The sequence below is a fragment of the Tasmannia lanceolata genome, unplaced genomic scaffold (genome assembly GCF_043159265.1).
Source record: "Tasmannia lanceolata isolate RefF3 unplaced genomic scaffold, GAP_Taslan_0.1 ptg000015l, whole genome shotgun sequence".
Classification (NCBI taxonomy): domain Eukaryota; kingdom Viridiplantae; phylum Streptophyta; class Magnoliopsida; order Canellales; family Winteraceae; genus Tasmannia; species Tasmannia lanceolata.
The window spans coordinates 10,337,613-10,352,712 of NW_027518692.1; the positions used below are offsets into that span (position 1 = coordinate 10,337,613).

The following is a 15,100-nucleotide window of genomic DNA, read 5'->3' on the forward strand; positions in this document are numbered from 1 at the left end:
CGTTTGCAACAGTTTCACTTGTAAAACCACTCATATGGTTTAAAATTGATAAAATCCATTAAAATATTGAAATTAATTAAAAATCAGTTTAAAGCTTCTAAAAGAACCTTAAAATTCTGTCACATATTCACTCCTCAATTCATTGAAACAGAAATTTTAGGATCTTTAGATTTCCCTGGAAAAATGGCCAGTGCATCCATAATCGTATCCTAATTGCAACTGATCTTTGACAATTTGAATATTTAAGCTATATCATGTTGTTGGCTCCGAGGTTACTGTCCACGGAAATCCTGAGATATGCCAGGCAATAAGATGCTATAACCTAAGTATTAAATTGCGCAAGGAAAGAGTGCACGATTCCCTCCCTTGGATGCCATTCTGGGCCGAAATTGGTGAACCCTAAAACCATTGGTATTCCTTAATTGTCCATAAACTGAAAATCCTTAAAATCTGAAATTCATTAACTTCAAGAACTGAAATCGATTCATCTCGTGTCTCTCGGAACCTTTGGATTATGGTTTCCGTCATAAGAACCATTAGAGCCCAATTTAGGAACACTTGTGTCGTGTCGTGTCCTAAGTTTTAGGGAGTCTTAGGTTTTAGGGAGTCCTAGAGTTAGGAGTCCAGCCTAATCACGGACGCTTGCTATGAATAGCAACCGTGCCATCGGTCTAGTTACACTAGTCATCCAATCTTTTCCCTAGGACAAGCCTAGTAAACTAGGATGTAGGCTAACCTGCATTAGTCAAAGGAATAACTTGTATTTAGATAAGAATCATATAGCATCTTAGATGAAATCCTAGGATAATAAAATCCTCAACTTGAATTAAATAACTCCTCTTAAAACTGTTGAAACAGTCAAATCAGTCTAGATCGGTGTCTTATTTGAGTTAGGCATAAGTAGCTTAGCTTAGGTGCACCGAACTACGTCGGCTCTGATCCCAGTTAGGCTTGGGTACTTAGGCAGCTTGGATGTCTGATGGCATACCAACCGCGAGTCGGCACTACAACTAATTGTGGTGTTTTGTATATTAATTTTCTTGTAAATGCTTAATCAAATCACTTAGGATTCTCCATGAAATTAGAATTTTAGGAGAACTTTCACTTAGATTGAATCCAGACAAATTAAGAAATCAAGATACACATTTAGGATTCACATTGAAATTAGATCATAGGATGCATGTCACATAGTTCGCACATTAACCTAGAGTTGAATGAGCCATTTAAAATAAATTTAAAAGAGTTAGCTTTTGGAATCGAAGACCGATTATCGGGCAGGAATGGTGCATGTGGTGGATAACTCCTCATACCTTCCATTCTCGTAACCAGGTAGCGAGTCTAGATTTCTGGTTAATTATGGGTCCTAGATCCCACATCTAGGTGGCGACTCTGTCAGTCTCTTTTGTGTGGAATTCGGATTGCCTTAGTGATCCCAAGTTCACATAAAAGATGAATTAAAATCAATAAAAAAAATGCACACGCCAATCGCGTGGGTACAAGAGACCAAGAGAGGGCGTGGCGGCACGCGCCCCACCCCTCTCGCGGGATTGGGTCCCACAGATTCAAGTGTAATGTGAGTGTAATTACATCATTGTTTGATTCAAGTGTAATGTGAGTGTAATTTCTGCTTCTATGAGTTGAGTTGCCTTGCCAAACAAGAATTTTCCTTTAAAAATTGCGTCAACATGAAAAAACCCAACCCGACCCGAACCGACTCGAGATTTATCATGGGTAGGGCCGGGTTTGGGAATCGTGGGTTTTCCGAAAAAAACCCAACCCAACCCGACCTGAGATATTTCTCGGGTAGGGTTGGGTTCTCCGAAACCCGACCTGCCCGACCCGAGTTGCAGCCCTAATCAAAAGTTTAAAAACTGAAATCAAGTTCTTCTAATGGAAGGTATATAAAGACAATTATTTAAACGTAAATATCTTTCTGAAAATAATAGTAGTGATCACCCATAGCTTGGACTGCAACCGTTGCATCCGTTCCAACCTGTAGGTAGAGTTCGCCCTCAGTCAACCTTTCCACAATAGAAGCAAGTATCATTGGTGTTGGTTGACTTCTTCTTGAAAGTTTTCTTGTTCTAGACTTATGAAAATATTTTTCTTAGAACCCTGGCCTTTACCCTTTCTTTTTCCCTTGCCTTTCGGTTTGGGAGTTGAAACTACATTAGCTTCAACTAAGAAAGAGGATTTTTTATTCTTTTTCTGAAGATCCTCAATAGATTGAAGTTGATTCAACAATTCTTTCAACGTCATTTACAGTTTGTTTATATAGTAATTCTTGACAAAGTCATTGAATGACGGTGGTAGGGATGCTAACACCATGTCGACTTGCGACTCACCATCTAACATGGCCCCTCAAACTTCATGCTCATTTAGATAGCCCATCATCTTCAACATGTGGTCTCTAACTGGGATTCCTTCCACCATTTTAGTGGAAACCAGACCCTTAATCGCTATTTGTCTGGCACTGCGATTTTGTTGTCCAAACATCTCCTTAAGATTGTGCATAATATCCATGGATGAAGCCATTCCGACATGCTGTTGTTGCAACACGTTCGGCATTGATCCAAGGATATAGCACTTAGCCGTTTGCTCATCTTCATGCCATTTTGTGGCTCTGTCTCTAACATCCTGGGGAGCATCGAGACCAGGCAACTAAAGTGCCTCAGTAGTCAAGACCCAATGAACTTCCGTTGATGTGAACACTAGAGTTAAGTTCCTCTTCGAGTCCACATAATTTGGACTAGTAAGTTTGTCATCCTCAAGAATCCTAGCTAATGGATTGAAGGATGCCCTATCTAATGCAAAGGAAAGGAGGCATAAAATTAGCAAGACTAAGCATTTTAGATTTATCATGACATGTAACCATTAGATCTAGGCTTTTGATCTGTAATGGTACTGCCCATTGTTTGTCACATTTATGTGCCCCTCAAACACATAAATCAAGAGAAATAAAATTTTTCTCCAATGGGCATCGGATGCTCATTAACAACAACTTTGTTAAGTATGAGTGGATTCATCTAATCCATCATATTATTAATATGATATCCAATTTGATTTTGACCTCCAAGCATCGCAGTGTATCTATCATTTGGGCATCAACACTCTTTCCTTGGTTAAGTTGACACCCATTACCTCAGAACTATTTTACAAAACATATTAGCTTCTGCTTTGGCATATGACTAATGTATTTTGCAAATATCCCTTATCCTTATATGAATCTATTAGTTTCTCTAGATAGAAAATCAAGATCGGCTTCTGTTTTGGCATATGATCGTCTTATTCTCTAAACTAGCCAACCAATAGATGGCTATGGAAGGCCATGGAGATTAATATAATTATAAAAAAGGTTAGTGGGAGAATCCCTATAAATCCAAGATGCCAAAATTAAGCTTATGGATGTGGTTGGTTTACTTTTTTGTGGTTTGGATTTGTGATGGATGATTGCATTTTCCTTTCCTTATGTATGTATTTTCATTGGATGGTATGTTTTAGATGCATGCATTGAAATAAGTTTTTTCCACTTAAAAGAAATCCTCTTTATAAAATATTAAGCTGTAAATGGAGATTGGTTAATGCCCATAATTCCATATTACCAAAATTAAGGGTGAAATTTGGGCAAGTATTAGCTATTCACAATAGGAAAAATCCGCCGACCTCAAGGCAATTTTTTGAAGGTATTGGTACTGATATACTTCAGCATGTGAAGTATCTTAGATCAGTAGGAATCATGAAAAATGCATCAGCTCTCCATTGAATCGATAGAATCGAGTTCCGCCATCATCTATAGCCTTCTTGAAGCATCGCCATGTCCAAATTCTTTGATTCTTCGTTGACCACCTCAAGAGTAATTTTCTTTCTTCATTACTTCTGATGTAAAAAGAAAATAAACCACCATAGTGTCCTACACTGGCCTAAATAATATGTACATCAAAAGAAATTTTCCATGGGAAACCAGTTGTCCGCACAACTGTTCAGAGGGAGTACATAAACCAACAAATCATTAATTATTACATTATGAACTTTTAATTGCTACATTCCAGCAATATCAAACTATAAAAATAAATAACAAACATCCACAAATATTATCCATATGCATCTCATGCATAGATAGAGGTCGAGTAATCCTTTTTGCCCAAATTTTCACCATTAGAGATAAACTCATGCTGAAATTAAATCAAATAATTTTTAATTCAGCCATAAAAATTTCTAACATTTAAAGAGACTTAATATAATCATTCCTTATGATGTCAGAAGTCACCACAAAAAATTTCACGTAAAAATAAAATCGTTTGAGTTAGAAAAGCTCAAAATAGTAGTTTTCGGGAACCCTTTCAGAATAGCATAATTTTTGAATATTTTAAGTGGGAGAAAAATATTCAGACTACCATATTAGCTACTGATTATGCTTAGATACACCCAAATAATGTTTAAAAAATTTAATCTTGAGCTATAAATTTTTCTCACAACTTTGGGTCATTCCGAATAAAACATGCAATTCCTGAAATAAAAATCAGCAAAATACTGCACTTTTGGCCTAACTTGTAAAAATCATATCTCCCAATCAGCTAATCAGATTTTGATGATTGTTGATGCATTGGACTTGTATTCGAGTCTACTTTTTAACCATCAAGTTTGATCAGATCAAAAATCATAATGAGTAGATCGAAATTACAGATCTTTACACAACATTCCATATGTTGATTAATTAACACTACGGACTAACAACCTCGGATAGCTGGAATGGAACGTCCGGACTCACAGCGGATATACCGTATGATCTATCTTTGGTTAATTTAATCCTCTAATCTGAGCCCTAGTTGCTCTGATACCACTTGAAGGAAGGTTATCCCCTACCGGCAATATCGCTATGCGCAGCGGAACAAAAATCGCATAGAATTTTAAAATTTTCTTTTGATCTATCTTTTTCCCAAGATCCTAGAGTCTAGATTAGTTAATTAAGTTAATCAAACCTAAATAAATACCTCTTTGAAGAAGAAGAAATCAAGGAATCACGCTGCTTGATCTACTCCTCGAACGGTTGCAATCGTTCTAAACGACACGGACCCCACAAGTTGAACTGATGCCTTCTTTTTCTTTGCTTAGACTATTGTGGATGTGAATAACTCTTATTCACCTATGTAAGGTCTGATCTAATCAGTACCTTTGTTGTAGAGAATAGAGAAATTGATTTGAAGCCTTTCTCTTTGAAACTATTTCAATTGGAAGAGAGATCGAGAAAGAGAGAATGAGAGAGAGATGGAAAACTATTTTCCAAAGGGGGAAAAGAAGGAAGAATGAATTTTTGAATATTCCACACTTGAAATTTCGTTCTCCCCTCTCTCTTTTATTTAAAGTAGAGTTTTGGCTTGATAAATTCTTGTTTCGCAGCCCAATTCCTATCCAATTGAGAAACTGACTTGAATTGAGACTCCTCGAGTGAATGGGACTCTCCCAAACCTCCAAGGCTATGTGGGGACACTAAATATACATAGGAGAACATGTATGGAGGCCTCCCCTCTAGCCCTTGTGGCCTTATCTCATAAGAGTTGGTGTTGGAAACAAATTGCTTGCTTTGTAAATCCTACAATTTAGCAATTCTTATCCAACAAGGAGTTTGAGTGCAGCTCAAAGTCCTTGAACAATTGGGACTCTTTTCCCCAGCTCTCCAACTGATTTAGGAGTGTTTTGAGCCCCACAAACCTTATTCAAATGTGTAATCCTATCCCAATTCTCAATTCCGTTCCAATTCCGCAACTTTAACAAATCCGGTTTTGGAATAACTATCCTCATTTGGATTACACATTATTATGATAATTATGAATCAAATTAATAATACATAATAATTTATAATAATTAATTAATAATTTAATCGATTAATAACTCACATCTAATGAGAGTTATTTCGGCACCAATTTGTCTTCAAAAAATTCTCTTACTGTCTTTTGTTACTTTCCTAACAAAGACATGTACATATATATATATATATATATATATATATATATAAAATTAATATCTACATTAATCTAACGGATCATATCCGTCCGTGCAATTACATAAAATGCGGAACCATGATCCATTTGGATGTTACCGGGTCATTCGAGTTGTGAGTGGGATCTTCGCAGGGATAAGATAGTCAATCTTGCAGAACCCTATGGTGGGCCCCACTGTGATCTTGCTCTGTAGTTAAACTACACTCGCATTAGGTCAGTGGCGTTCATCGATACGTAACCCTGAAGATGACCGTCAGATCATCTTACCCCTAATCACATCATGTATGTGCAAGTCCTTTCTTTGTAACAACATCTACTGAGTTGAGTCATACGGGAGGTGGACACCATTTACCCTATTGGCCCACTCTTGGTATACCATTTTGGTTAAGCGGTGTTCGGCCTCCAAATGCATTTGTAAAATCCTTTGAAAACAATTCAATGTTTCATAAAACTTTCTGATAAACATTTTATCAAATTAGCCTGGCAAGGCTATTTAATAGGCCTACCGCTCTGACAAAATTGTAGATGTCAATCCCTAAATTTTAGGGCGAAGAATCCCTTGTCGAGTATCACTATTGGTCTTGAGGGTTTGCTCTAGGATATAGCTCTATCCGAATGTGACTCTGTAGACACCCCATTTTGACCATGCCCTAAACCTTCCAATTTTATGCAAAACCCCATCAAATCAACTAGGTAGGGTCCCAAACTTCACCCTAAGCTAGGTTAGGGTCCTATCTAGGTCCTTGCAAAATTTCGTCCAAATATGTTGTGGTTTGCCTAGCGAACGAGCAAGGTAGGTGGTTTAGTGTATACTTAGTGTAGTAGAAGGGGCGTGGTTTATCCAGTTTAGGGGTAATCCACTTAGTGTATATCACAGTGTATATTACAGCAAGAGGTTCTCCCTGGGTAACCAGTGGTGCACGAATTTATCTCTTATTATCTCATTAAAAGTTTTACCCAGGAGCCACTTTTTTTTTCTTACCAAAGACAGAGCTAAATGTACATAGAAGGGGTGTCCCGAGGAAAGAAAGGAGGGATAAAGGTTTTTTACCATAGCTCTGTAAATAGCCGGATAGGACCTCTAGGTAAAGGGGATTCATTTTTTTAGAGAGAGCTAGCAGAAGAAAACCCCCAAATCGCTAACCCTAATCTTCTCTTCTCCGACAAAGATCTCGTCGAAATTCAGCCGTTCCGCCGGAGATCTGGTCGTCGGAGCTTCTCCACAACATTTTCTTTACATCCTCTTCACTCCTACATTTATCAAAGCTCAAGATCCACACCCTAGAGACCTAAATCTATTTCTCTAAACCCTAGAGAAAATCTTCTTCTTTTTCTCTGGCGAAATTCCGCCGGAATCGGGCGGATCTCTATGGATTCCGACGGATCTCTATCATCTCTTTCCTCCTCCGTTAGATCTATGCTTGTTGACATTTCATCTTCTCCGATTGATCTTTTCCGGCAACATCTTTTCTGGGCGACTCTCATCATCTGCAAAAGAGAAAAATCCGTGAGAAGAGAGAAGAGAAAGAAAGTCTGCGTTTTTAGAAAGAGAAAATGGATCTCAAACCCTCTTTTTATCTTCTCCGGCGAGTCTCCGACAAGTTTTCCGGCTGGATTTACGCTCCGATCATCTTGTTCTCCTCGATCATCTCCCTCATCGAATCTCTGAAATCCTTCTGAGGGTTAAACAAGCGCTTCATTACAGCTAAGCTATCAAAACCTCTCCATTTCACTATTTTTGCTCTAAATTCGTCAAAATGGGAGATCAATCAAGATTTCTTGAAACTTTCCCTAAGATTTTGTGATTTTCCTCTGGTATCATTCGATCTGATGATTTTGATTTGGGAGAGACGATTCGGAGGCGATAATCTTGAATTTTACATACCCTCGAAGCTTCAATATATGATCCTCTTGAAGGAACTTCTCCTTCACAGGGATCCTTCTCTTCTACCGGAGTTCTTGCCACATCTCCTCCACCTTCAGACTGAGATTCAGAGTCCTGTTCATAAATTCCTCGCCGAGCTGATTGGTGAACTTGGATTGAAGCATGTGGAATTTTTATCTGAAATAGTGCCTGTTTTGATATCCTTTTTAAAGGATGATACCCCGGCAGTTGCCCGACAGGCCATCGCTTGTGGGACAAATTTATTTTGTAATGTGCTAGAGCAAGTTGCAATTCAGGGTTTATTCTCTAGAGAATTGGAGAATTCACTCGAATCATCATGGACGTCAATGCTAAAGTTTAAGGACACAGTATTCGTAATGGATTTCCAGCCTGGAAGTGATGGAGTTAGGTTGCTGGCAGTGAAGTTTGTTGATGCAATTGTTTTTCTTTATACACCAGATCCTAATGGCTCTTCACAGCCACCTCTTCATCAAGATTATGATGGAAAAGTAGTAGGGTTCAATATATCGTGGCTACATGGAGGTCATCCTGTGCTGAATGTTGGGCATTTGGCTACTGAAGCAAGTCATAGCTTGGTGCTCCTACTTGATCAGCTTCGGTTCCCTATGGAATGTCTGTTTCTGGTGCACATTATGTCTTGAAGAATGCCTTCTTGGGCTGTTTGAAATGTACACATCAGGGTACTGCATCGTGGCGCGGCCGTTTGGTTGATGGTTTGAAATCAATGAATTCTGGGAAGTTAGCAGAACATGCAATTGGACTGGTTGACAAGATTTCCATGGGTATTGACCATAGTACAGGGGAGTCACATCCTACCAAGGAAGAGAAACTGTTAGAGCAAGCTTGTGATGGCTTTAAAATTGACATGGGGAGGAAGAGATGTGCAGCTCAAGATGTCAATTTGGTCCAAGATGATGACACACCTGGGAAGCGGGCCCGACCAGCACTTAATGAAACAAAAGAGTCAGTTAATACAAATTCTTCTTTAATTCAGGATAACCAACCTTTGATCGAGTTGTCAGGTTCTACCGGAGATGCAGATACTGGACCTGTGGGGCAACTTGTTGCTTTGTTTGGGGCATTGGTTGCCCAAGGCGACAAAGCTGTTGGATCGTTAGATATTCTTATTTCAAGCATATCCTCTGACTTGTTAGCTGAGTGAATTTCCGCAAATAGCATCACTATTAGCTCTCCAACCTTCTGTATCTCATGATACTCGTGACGTTCATTTGGAAGACACGCAGCAGAAAGTGACCATGACTGATACTGCTGATATAAGTGATATGACTGCACCAGTGACATCTACTGGTATTGCTTTTCCTGAAATTTCATTAGTTTTGCCTGGAATGGAAAAGGTAAGGTCGCCCTTGCCATCGGATACAAATGTGGATATTTTAGAGAATGAAATACCGGGTTTGGATTCCACTGTTCGCATTGTTCAAATGCAAGACACCCTGGATGCTTCTCATTCAGCCACTGGCAATATGGAAGGGACAAGTTAGGAGCAAGTCCCAACTTCAAATTCTCCATTTTCTACCCAATGTTTACTTCCTAAGATGTCAGTACCCATTGTCAGCTTGACCGATGAAGAGAAGGATCATCTACAGAAATTGGCATTTGAGCACATAATTGAGGCTTACAAGCAAGTAGCAGTAGCGGGAGGCTCACATATCCACTTTTCTGTTCTTTTTGTTTGGGGGTTGAGTATCCCTTGGAGTTAGACGCATGGGGGCTTCTACAAAAGCATATATTGTTAGATTATTTGAATCATGAGGGACATGAGTTGACATTGCGTGTGTTGTACATGTTATTTCGAGAGGCAGAAAAGGATCAAGACTTCTTCTCATTCACGACGGCTACTTCAATTTATGAATCATTTCTTTTGACAGTGGCTGAAACCCTTCGTGACTCCTTCCCAGCTTCAGACAAATCTCTAAGTAGATTGCTTGGTGAAATGCCTTATCTTCCGAAGGGAGCATTTAAACTGTTAGAGTCTTTGTGCTGTCCTATAAGCAATGAGAAAAATGAGAAAGAATCCCTAAAAGGAGACCGTGTTACTCAAGGCCTTAGTGCTATATGGAGCTTGATTTTGCTCAGGCCTCCCATTCGAGATGCCTGTTTGAAGATTGCTTTGCAGAGTGCAGTTCATCACTTGGAGGAAGTGCGGATGAAGGCAATATGTCTGGTAGCAAACAAGCTATATCCTATGCCATGCCTCGCTCAGAAAATTGAAGAATTTGCCAACGAAATGCTACTCTCAGTAGTTAACACTTATCATGATATGGAGGGAATAGATGGTGAGGAATCAACTACTGTGGTGTCAAAGGATACTTATTTGGAAAGGATTTCTAGTGGAGGGCAGGCATCAGTGAGTGCAATAACAAAAGAAGTTTCCTCTGATACTACTCAGTTATCTTCTACCCATTGTCGATGTCACTTCATCTAATTCAGAATTGAAGTAATTGGCGTGAAGAGGCTAAATTCATATCCCTAACCGTGTTTCAGGTAAGCATGATATCTCTTTATCTAATCAAGAGTTTAAAAGAAACTGTAGACATTAAAGTCTGTTTAGATACTTCTTGTTGTGTATTCTAGCCTAGAACTGCCATGTTTGTATTATTTGTTATTAGAATAAGTTTCTCAATTATCTTGTTTAAATGTTTACACTAGTCAGTGTATTTGTGTCTTTAACATTCTTATGCTTAGGTATAAGAGTGTGTGCAGAAAATTTTATTCTGTTTATTTTCTGAGGAGCATAATGGATTGAGTCGTGCATCACATATAGGAATTTTATTCTGTTTAATGTTATTATGTCATTGCTCTTTATATAACCTGCTTATGAATGCTTGTGCTGTCATAAGATATATGTGTTAATGATTTGCAAATGGAAAATGTTAATAGGGCGATGAAGGCGATAGCCCAAGCCCATCCTTAGAGGGATTTATTGGATCATGATAGTACCCTCTCCCTTCTTCTTTCCTCTTATTTAGGAAAAAAATCCTCAGTCTTTTAGATACCCAGAAACCTTTAGTTCTTCATTGCAAGGGCGATGAAAGAGTCATCTATATCCCTCTGTTTAGGGAGACAGGCTATGTCTCGTGCAGAGAAAATCTTACCTTTTGAAGACAAGCTTTGTCTCATTAACGAGTCATACATAAGAGACTACCTAAATCTCAAATAGAACACCTCCTTTAGGTTAAAGACCGACTTGGTCTGTTAAAAACCATACCCTTATGTCATTGCAGGGGCAGTGATAAGGTTACTTGGAGCCCATCTCTGTGTTTAGGAGACCTACCCAGTCTCACTAGCACCCTTCTTTATCTCTTCTTCTTTTAGGAGACTAGCCTAGTCTCATTAGCACTCCCCTCCTAGGGTTGTGCGCTAAGAGTAAGTTTTTTTTCTATTAGCATAGGAGTCTGTCCTTAGCTAGAAAGTCAATCCTTATTTCAGGAGTCAGTCTTATCATCATAGGAGTTAGGATTCTTTCCAACCTCTCATCAAATCATGTGTTTTTCTATCCGCTCCTGCAAGGTATAGGATGTTGTCCAACCCTTGCAGAGTTGTTATTCTGTTCTTTCCCCCCGCAAAGCATAGGATGCTGTCCAACCTTTGCGGGATATCAGGAGTCTGTCTTACTCTTATGATGATAGGATGCTATCCTCTTGTGTTAAAACAACAAAAACATTTCAAAAACACTTGAAAATTCAAAAATATCTGAAAAACCAAAAATCTTAAAAATCTTGAGTCTTAGAGTAGTTAGGAAATTCTGTTTCCGAACTACGTTGGCTTGATCCCTTTCCAATGGGTACGTAGTGCAGCTTCGGATCCACATCCCAGGTCCAGCCAAACCTTTAAAAATAAACATTTTAAACTTAAAAAAAAATACAAAAAACTCTTCAAAACCATTTCAAAAAGATCTTCTCTTAGAGTTAAGATTTTGTCCTAGACATTTAGGGTGTTTTAGACTTAGGAGTCTGTCCTGATTTGTTGATATGGTGTGTCCTGTCGTGTGAGTGTCCCTAGAGTTAGGAGGCCTCAAGTCGATCGGTTAGACATTCAGTCGAACCGATGGCTAGACTAGGAAGCATATAGTCAGCCCATGGTTTTCCTTAGGTTGCACAGCCTAGTTACACATAGGATATAGGGCCCACCTGCATTAGCTTAAGGCTAATCAACTTGCATTAGTTATGGCATATAGAGAGTCTTAAAAATTACAATTCACATGAACTTAAGCAATTGTACAAAAAAGCTTTAAAAATCAGTCGAGTCTAGTGGATCGAGTCTAGGATAGCGGTTCTAGATGGTTAGGCATAGTAGTTTAGAATAGAGCATCGAACTACGTTGACTCCGATTCTTCCCGAGGCCGGGATACGTAGAGCAGCTGGGATGGACGACCATCTTGGTCCGAGTCAGGTCACATTAGAGTTAGGACTCATTTTGTCCAGTCATGTATAGAATTGAATTGTGTTGTGTGTTTTGCTGTGTTTTCTTACTTTCATGTACAGATCCTATACCTTTAGCTGTAGCATGCATGTGTTTGCACACCAGAACTCAGACACCAATTAGGTATGACACTCATAACCTAGTTATTCTTAGGCGACACTTCTTTCATTTCTTTTTTATGTGTGCTTCTTTTTCATCTCCGAGACATGCATGATCAGATAGACGTCTTCTCAGAGATATTCGTTCCTATTTCATATGACTTTCACCCAAAGCTCTTCAAAATCACTAATAAATGGCATAAGAGACCAGGTGCTTGCAATTGGGCGGACGAGGTGCTCTTTAGACCTTTCAAATTCGTAACCAGGCACGAACCTTTCTTTTATAATCTCTGGTTATCTGTTGCAACAGAGCATAGTATGGGATCCTTGGCCCACTTCCTTGGATGGCGACTCTTCTTTGTTTAAGGTACGCCTCGAATCTGGGCTAGTCCCCGAATCGAGAGGTATCTCACCTTTTATCGCCACTCATGCTGTGAGGGGCACATTCTTTCGAGAGTTCCTTAGTAGAGCTCTCCATTCACGTGGATGATCCATATAGACTTAGCGTGTGGGGCCCGTCCCCTGCCTCTCTCTCTCGGATCGGGGTCCACAGACTCAAAAATTAGAATCACTGTAAGATAGACTAAGACCCTAGAACGGACCGCCAGACCAATAAGATCCCTCAGGTCTAAGGACCTGTGAAGGGTCCTGTCTGAAAGAACAACTTTATACTTTCTTGTCCACAAGTTGTTCTTTATTTGATCTAGTTCGGTTACGCGATCCAATCGGTGCACCCACTCTTCTTGCTTAGGGTCCACTACCTAGATGACCGAGATAAGTCACCTCACGTCACGTGCATGTAGGCAAGACTGGTGCTAGTTGTATACAGAAAGAGATGTCCAGTCTCTTTTCCAACTAGGAACTATTAAGGCTTGCATATGACCGAGATGCCATATCTCCTTGCTCCCTTGGATCTGTAAATCCTTTGAGCATAGCATTTCTACTATGCTACCTAAGGACGAACATGTGTCAATAAAATAAGCACATCACATACATTCATAAATGTAAATACCCATTCAAGTTATGAAATAAATCTTTATTGATTAGAAAATGTCATTCTACTGGCTTTCCATGGCATATACTCTAACATCTACCCCTAGCGCATTATATTTCCCTAAATTTTCTAACTCTTGCTTTTTTAACATGTTTTTGGTTATCTTTTTATGAATGCATTCCCTCTTTTTAAATATTTTAATGCATCCTTTTATGAATTATTTATTTTTTCACCCCTGTCATCGCACAGGTTGTACCACTAGTGTATTATATAAAGCCAAAGTGGGCGTGTGAAGAGTTTCGTAGGAGACTTTTAGGCTTCTTAGAAACCCTTTTTGGAGAATAAGTTGGAGGTGAAGATTATGGGAGATCATGCCCTACGTTTTCGGAAATCTTTTAGCAAGCTTGACGATATGCGAAACTTTTAAGAGGATTCTAAGGGATTATTGGCAACCAATGGTTAGATTAGGAGGTTTCCTAGGTGGGCATGGGATAGCATTGGAGATTTGTAGGATATAATGTATTGTTTCTGATTTAGGCCCATGACTACTTTTGTTAATGTACTTTTGTTTTGCATAGAGGACATATCTGAGACCTTTTTTGGAACAAAACGGGTCCCGAAAAAGGGGAAGAAGTGCAACCGGACTGCTAATTGTGAACCTTCTTTGGTGTCTTTGGAAGAAAGAGAACTATGAAATTCATTAGGATTAAAATTGTAGGTCCAACTCCATGTAAAATGGTAACCCGATGTAATGCTATGGCCCATCCCATTAATAACATTAGATGTAAAACGAAAGGGGTTACTCAAATTCTTGAGAAAATATTTTTCCAATAGAAAAAAATCTTGGAAAGAAAAACTAATTTTGGTAATGAATTTTTTCAATCAGGAACTGGTATCCAGACTGAAAAATATCAAAGCTTCCAACAATACTTTATTACCAATTTAGAATAAAATCCTATAATTACATAAAAATATGGTATTCCTAACAACTTACAGATGGAAGAAACAACTAACTCTTTTGATACGATAAATGTTAAAAGTGAAATTAATTTGGGAGAAAAATGATTGTAAAAGGTTAGAGGCTCACTCTTGATTCTAGTTAGAGAATAGTACAGAAGAGGCCACGGAAGATCTCATTCGGAAGTAGTTGATGGCGATTGAAAAGGATCTGGGCGTCTGTTTGATAAAAGAGGATACCAAAGTGAAATTCCATCCTAAAGGCTTGAAGAGTTTTCCATTGCTCGTATAACTGGAAAAGGAACATCAACAGATAAATATTTTCGTTATAAAGAAGATTCACTTCTGAATGATGTCGATCGTGAACATATTTAAATAGCTACTAATTTAAGAATATTTTAATTCGATAGTAGTGGAGACTTGTTGTTGCCTCTTGCATCGATCCAAAGGTCGCTGTAGAGGAGGTGATGCCACAGAGGAAACGTGCACGGGATCTGGTTTGCAAATGCAGTGCCTCTTGAAGCAAGATCACCAACAGAGAGAAGAAGAGACGAATAGTTTGCCGTGAAGAGTTGATTATTTTAGGGCCAAAAAACGACATGAAACGATTTAGAATAAGCGTTAAAGGGTAAGCATAAGGGTGCTTTGGAAATCTAAGAGATGTTTCAGAACAAAACTATTGGATTATCCCTACGTGAAGCGT

The 15,100-nt window shown here is 38.8% G+C and overlaps 1 pseudogene; it reads left to right on the top strand.

The window, feature by feature from the left end:
• Positions 1-7,829: 7,829 nt before the first annotated feature.
• LOC143891705 (uncharacterized) lies at positions 7,830-10,351 on the top strand (annotated as a pseudogene).
• Positions 10,352-15,100: the final 4,749 nt, after the last annotated feature.